At 44.3% G+C, this 7,180-nt stretch overlaps 1 non-coding gene across 1 annotated transcript; it reads right to left on the bottom strand.

Annotated features, from left to right (window-relative positions):
* Window positions 1-6,294: 6,294 nt before the first annotated feature.
* LOC129674096 (U6 spliceosomal RNA) lies at window positions 6,295-6,401 on the bottom strand. The gene has a single exon (XR_008719771.1). It is a non-coding gene; the product is annotated as a U6 spliceosomal RNA (small nuclear RNA).
* Between the last annotated feature and the right edge of the window lie 779 nt (window positions 6,402-7,180).

Here is a 7,180-nt window from a genome sequence, read left to right as displayed (position 1 = left end):
ACCACACACGAATGCACGCGTACACACACACTCAGCACACAGCTAGGTATGGTATGTCTGTAATTCTAGTCCTTGGGAGGCTGAAGAAGGAGAAAGTTGGAATCAAGCTTGGGCTATGTGATCAGACCCTGTCTCAAAAACCAAACTTCCAAAGATAACACAAACAGTAAGTGATGTCCTGTAGAAGTTACTTTCATTCACACTTTATTAAGGTGTGTATGCTTGATTGTTAATTGCTGAACAGGCAGTGGCCTAAATGCTAACAGATTCTGGTCTTGCCATTGCTTTTGAGGAATCTCATGCCTCAATGCTGTGTAAAAATTGCTCCCCAGTTATCTCTGATTGGTTAATAAAGAAGCTGAAGAGCTGATGACTGGGCAGAGACACTAGGCAGAACTTCCATTGCCAGTCTAGGGCTCCCAGGTAGATAGATAGAGAGAGAGAGAACATGAGGAGGGGAGAGAGAGGAGGAGGGGAGTGAAGAGGTTGTTGCAGGGTCATGAGGAGCGACAGGCCATGAAGAGTCGCCATGAGGGCTAGATGGAGCAGGAGTGGCTGGGGCGAGGTTGGAATGCAAGCAGCATGGGTCACATGGCTGGGAAGTAGCCAGGATGGTATAGATGGGTTAGGATAGATCTGTTCCTGCCCAGCTGTAGTGCTTTAAAGCTTATTAATAAATGTAATAGGTCTCCATCGAATTATTTGGGAGCTAGAGTGGGTAAAACAAAAAAAGCATTAATTCCAACAACATCCAAAGATTAAATTTTTTACATATTGAGAGCCATGAAGTGAGCTGGGCAGTGGTAGTACACCCCTTTAACCCCTGCACTTGGAGGCAGAGACAGGCAGATCTCTGAGTTCGAGGTCAGCCTGGTCTACAGAGTGAGTTCCAGGTCAGTTAGGCCTACACAGTGAAACCCTGTCTCAAACAAATAAACAAACAAACAAACAAAAAGCCATCAAGTGAAGTCTAGCACAGTTCTATAATGCCACCCACTTGGGAGTCTAAAACAGGGGAACCAGGAATTCAAGGTCATTCTGGGCTACACAGTACGATGCTACAGAAAAAATAGGGAATGTGAAGAAAAAGAGCACAGATTATTCATATAGCCTTGGAAAGAATCTGATGCCATAAAATTTAAGATGAACAGAATCAAAGCACTCTTCGTAACTCCCTGAGCACCTTGGGGTCAAGATCCGGATCTGACCTTGATCGAGGAAAGCTTGTTGCCTCGTTAGAGCTGTGCAGCAAGATTCTCAGACACTTCTCAGAGCTGCTTTGAGTGGTAAAGAAAGAAGCAGAACTGCTTGTGCTTCTGCCTCCACACTTTCATCTGGACACAGTCTGAGGAGAGCTAGGTGTGTGCCCCCTTAGCACAGAGATGAAGAAAAAGAAATTTTGTTTGTATTGCCGAACACATTGATCCTGGCCATGCATGGTGGCCCATTCCTATAACCTCAACATACAGAAGGATGAGGCAGGAGAATTGTGAGTTTAAGGCCAGGCTGAGCTAAAGATTAAGACTGTCTCCCCCCCCCCTAAAAAAATTTTAAGGAAATATTTTTATCAATTATCTTAAAATAACAAAACTAAAAATGCCTTGGACATGTCTTTGACTTTCATCTCAGCTCCTGATTAACATATGCTCTGACTTGGGGAGGACATTTCTGGGGACTAAGGACATTCTTTGCTATGTTTGATCACTGCCAGAACTCAGACTCCTGCTTCCTTTTTCCTAATAAGGAACTCTCTGATCCTGGTGTTTTCTCCTCTCTTCTCCCCCCACAACAGAATGGAAAAACCAAGAGCATTCTGACATGGCAAATGCCTTGGTCTCAGTCTTCCCTGGTAGGGTTCAGCTGCATTATGACAAGGCTGTAGCAGCTGCATTCTGGGGTCACAGTAGCCTACTGCCAGGCTGGAATTGGCAAAGTTGAGAGTCACTAATGGATCTGAAAACAAATGAGAAGTGCCCACCTGCTCTGCACCGTTCCCTCAGATGCTCTCAATGAAATGTTCTCAATGAGCTGGCCTTCTCCTGGCTTTCTGTCAGCATCAGAGCTGTGCTCTTGTTGATTCTGCAGAACTTATACATTTCGCTGATTAGAGCTTGCAGTGGATTTCAGAAATGTGACAGAGAGATAGAGGAAGAAAGGCTGAAGGGAGGTGAAAAGGCTGCGAGAATCGCAAAAAAAATAGAATATTGATTTATCATAAATATTGATCCAACTTTGTTTATGGACAGTCTCACTGTATATTGTGGCTGGCCTGAAACTGCCCTTGTAGTCCAGGGCCAGCCTCACAATCCTATCTCAGACTCCTGAATGGTGAGATTACAGGTGTATACCACCATTCTCACCTCCTTTCTTCTTTTAACAAGTACTTACTAGATGTTTCTGTATTCCTGTCACCAGTGAAGTTACAGATGAAAACAAAATAAAGTTGGTTCTTGACTCCTAAGAAAGGCACACAAGATAAAGAACGGGGAAAGCCACCAGTTTGCTTCAGAACAGATTGGACATTTTGAACATGCTATGGTAGCTGCACCATAGCTCAGACCTTCAAGGACCCTTGGCTCCCTGGCATGCAGGTTGGCACAGGCAGGTTTCCCATTGAAATGTGTAGCTGGTAGGTTTGAAATTCTGGCTTCCCAATCCTGTGCATTCTTGATCATGAATCCTCCTGTACAGGCTCAGAAGCTGCATGATCTTCTACAGCTCAACTGTGTATCTGTGTGTGTGTGTGTGTGTGTGTGTGTGTGTGTGTCTGTGTATCTGTGTGTGTCTGTGTGTGTATGTCTGTGTGTGTGTGTGTCTGTGTATCTGTATGTGTGTGTGTGTGTGTGTGTGTGCGTCTGTGTGTCTGAGTATCTGAGTGTGAGTGTCTGTATGTGAATGTATGTCTGTGTGTGTATGAGTGTTTGTGTGTCTGTGTATCTGAGTGTGAGAGTGTGTGTCTAAGTGTGTGAGTCTGTGTGTTGGGGGGTGTGTGAATGCCTACTTCTCTGAGAGGCTGATTTCAGTGAGGGGAGCCACATGGACCCCAGATGACCTAAAGATGGATATAGGAGACAATGACAAGGATTGCCAGCGCCTAGATTTAGAACGAATCAAGGCCGAGTGTGCTGGAAGCAGAGAAGGTGCTTAGGAGGAGCAGGAACAAGGCTTATGGCAGTCCAGGAGGAGGGCAGCTAAGGAGATGTGAAAAGGCAGCATGGGTGAAGGGGCTCAAGGCAGTGTAATGGTAGGATTCCACAGGGACTAACAATTGAAACTCTAACATGAAATAGATTACCCTAATGAGCAAGTTTTAAAACCGTGAAGTGAAACATTGTCTCTTTCTCATTGGAACTTACTGGGCTTTCCTGGCTGGGGATGCAGCTTAGTGGGTAACACTTGCTAAGCACGCACAAAGCCCTGGATCCCATTCCCAGGACCATACAAAACCAAGGGTGGTGGTGCACACCTGTAACCCAAGCTCTTTCTAGGCAGGAAGATCAGACTTTCAAGGTCTTCCCTGACTACAACAACAGAAACGCAAAACAAACCGAAACTTAATTGGCTTCAAACAGCTCTGTCCAATTCTGAATATAAACTAAAACCCTTTTCTAAGGGACATTCCAGAGCAGTGTTTCCCAACCTGTGGGTCGTGAACGTTTGGGGGTCAAATGACCCTTTTACAGCGGTTACCTAAAACCATTGGAAAACACAGGTATTTATATTACGATTCATAACAGTAGAAAAGTTACAGTTATGAATTAGCAAGGAAAGAGATCTTGTGGCTGGGGTCACTGCAACATGAGGAATGGTATTAAAGGCCCACAGCGTTGGGAAGGCTGAGAACCTCTGTTTCCACCGTGCTTATCTGGAAGCTTCTAAAACACTCCTAGTTAATATTCCGTTTAGCTGTTTTATCCATACCATGATGTATTTCTCCTAGTCACTGTCTCGCACTTCCTAAGCCACCAGGTTCTGTAATTAAATGCTCACACCGTGTCTTCAGGGTTTATCCCCTCCTCTTTGACTCTTTTATTTTTGTTTCTCCTTGTTTCTTCTGCACCCTGACATGTCAGGACTCTTGCTTTTAGGAGATCAAAGAAAAAGAAAAAAAAAATCGGCTTTCCCCCATACCCTTGTACTTTGTTTAGGTTAAACATCAACATTATTTTTATATCTATCCAAGATACATCATTAAAATCACTTCAAAGGCTTCAGACCAAAATGCACGCAGAGAAGCCTTACGCTGAGTTGCAGAGCAAATTAATTTCCAGTGCTAGCAGAATTATTAGGTCTTCAAAACGACACTATATTAATGTCTCTTAGAGCTTGCCGAGTCAGAGGACAGGATGATATTTTGATCTGAGAAGATAAAAGGGCAATTCTAAGTAGCTAATTATGCACAGCGTTCATTATCTGTACTGGTGTGCACATTCTCACCAGACCATCAGGGCCAGGGTACACTCGTTGCATGCTGTCAAACAATTTTCCCCTTTGGCTTATACCCACGGAGTTACAGATCTCTCCTCTTATAACTGGTGCCAGAGAACAAAACCTGCAAAGATCTGTGCAAGGAGATCCTCGTGTGACCTCATCTGATCTTTGGAAAAAGTAAAAAAGGGTTCTGTTGCTAGTGCTGTAATAAATGCCTTTAATCCCAGCACTCAGGAGGCAGAGGGAGACAAGTCTCTGTGAGTTTGAGGGCAGCCTGGTCTACAGAGCCAGTTCTAGGACCAGTAAAGTCTACATGGCTAGATTCTGCCTCAAAAAATTATAATATTAGCCAGATTTGGTGATGTATGCCTTTAATCCCGGCACTAGGGAAGGCAGAGGCAGGTGGATAGCTGTGAGTTTGAGGCCAGCCTCTTCTACAAAGAAAGTCCAAGACAGCCAAGGATACACAGAGAAACCCTGTCTCAAAACCTATCCCCCCAAAAAAGACTACTAAAAAAATCATAATATTTAAAAAAAAAATTTAACGTTTGTATGCATACACTGTATCTTGATTATATTTCCCTCTACCTGGATCTTTAAGATTTTTATTCATCTTTTAAAATATTTATTTATTTTTATTTTATGTGTGAGTATTTTGCCTGCATGTATGTAAGTTCACTGCATGTGTGGTATCCACAGAGGCCAGAAGAGGGCTCTGGATCCCCTCGAACTGGCTATGAGCTGCCAAGTGGGTGCTGTGAACTGAACCTAGGCCCTCTGCAAGAGAAGCAGGTGCTCTTAATCACTGACCCATCTCTGGAAGAATATTATTCATTTTTATATGAGGTATATGCAAAGCCAGATGGCAAAATACAGGGCCAGAGGGTAGGGAGAAGATGGAAGCAGTCTCTCAGGAAAAGCAGATGGTAAGCCTGAACCTCCCAATAAGGACCTGGGTCAAGTCTAGAGCAGCCTTATAGATGCAAGGAGCTGGTATCTGTGAACTGAGGTATTCATTCAGAGATAGTGTGCTCATAAAATGTCTGCTGTTTCACGTTTAGTGTGCCTTAAACAGACACACAGGGCAGTTACAGTCAGCCCAGCCCTGTGTCTTCTGACATGTCACACAAAACCAGTGGTACTGAGAGTGATGGAAATTTTCTCAGCCGAGCTGTGTTTGATCCAGCAGATTAAGGTGTCAGAAACACAGCAGCCACCAAATGTCAACCCTAGACACTAGCTCTGAGTTTGTAGTCTCACCCCAGTGAAAATTAAAGCCGCAGACACTCAGCTTTGTATGAACAAAGTAGAAGCAAGCTTTGCTAAGAGAGATTAAAGAAAAGTGAAAAAACAAGGGAAAGTGAGACAAACTCCTGAGAGTGGGAGGGATTCCTAAAAGTGGAAACTGCCACTGAGCTTTGCTTAGAGCAGTGGTTCTCAACCTGTGGGTTGTGATGACCCCTTTGGGGTCAAACAACCCTTTCTCAGGGGTCACATGTCATATATCAGATGTTTATATTATAATCTATAACAGTAGCAAAATTCCAGTTCTGAAATAGCAAAAGAAATAATGTTATGGTTGGAGGTCACCACAACACCAAGAACTGTATTAAAGGGTCGAAGCATTAAGAGGGTTGAGAACCACTGGTCTAGTGGACCTTACGAGACTCATAGTAGAAACTGGACAGACTTGAATTAGTTGGCCAGTTAGAGGGCCCCACCCTCTGGGCATGTTCCCCTTGACCCAACCAGGGAGATGATCATGCTTTATTCACATGCTTCACCCGGGTGGGTGAAGCCCCCCCCCCTTAGCTGCTGACCTTGACCAGCTGCTGGCTGTTGTCTGTTAGTCATCAGCCCCGCAGGCATCTCGCTTTCTTCAAGAATTTGCTTGTCATCCTTGCACAGGGGCCATGCTAATCTTCTTTGTATCATTCCAATTTTCGTATATGTGTTGCCGAAGCAAGCACATCTTGCTTTCTCTTCTCAAAGTTGTGCCGGTCACTTGCAGCCAAGATTCGGCTGCCCTTGTTCTTGGCTTCCTCACACTTAAGTCCTTGTTTGTGGGCAGTCTTGGGGGTTGTGGGTTTCTTTCTTAAAACAGGTAGAGGATTTTTAGAAGTCATCGTTACTTACAAGTTGTTCTGTTGCATGAGCCGAATTTGAAGCAAGAATATGTGAAGGTTAATACCACCTTGCTATGTTCCCTGTGGGAGAGAACTCTCATGGAAGCCAGCCAGCTGGCTGGCTCACACTGGCCTTGCCTACTTCAGCCTCAACATGTCTCTTATGAGGTCAGCATGCCTATCTCATTCCCAGATGGAAGCCCTCTTACTTCTCGATCTTGATATTCCTCACCTCACCATTTTAACTTGAACATCTAGCATCTGTAAAGTGCATTTTTTTAAAGCTATTTTATTTGGGTTCTTATATCTACCACCCTTTTCCACCCCAATTCCTTCCAACACCCCAACACTAGGTAGGTGAGAAAGGTTAGAAGGGACAAAGACCTCCTTAAACTACTTCCTGCTGATCGGAGTCATTGGGTTCCTAGGGGCAAGTCCAGGTCCAGTTTTCATCAGAATATCCAGCAATACAGTAAACCAGCAATAATAACAAACAAATGCAGCAACAGGAACCAACAACACCAGGGAACAGACGTTACCACTCAAGAGTTCTCTCTCAAGAGTTCCCAGAATTAAACTATCCGCAGCTGGCAAAAGTCACCCCCCTGCCAGGGAACGAGACA

This window comes from Psammomys obesus, unplaced genomic scaffold, assembly GCF_907164565.1.
Source record: "Psammomys obesus unplaced genomic scaffold, mPsaObe1.curated_primary_1811, whole genome shotgun sequence".
NCBI classification, from domain to species: domain Eukaryota; kingdom Metazoa; phylum Chordata; class Mammalia; order Rodentia; family Muridae; genus Psammomys; species Psammomys obesus.
This window is presented reverse-complemented; position numbering and strand designations above follow the sequence as displayed.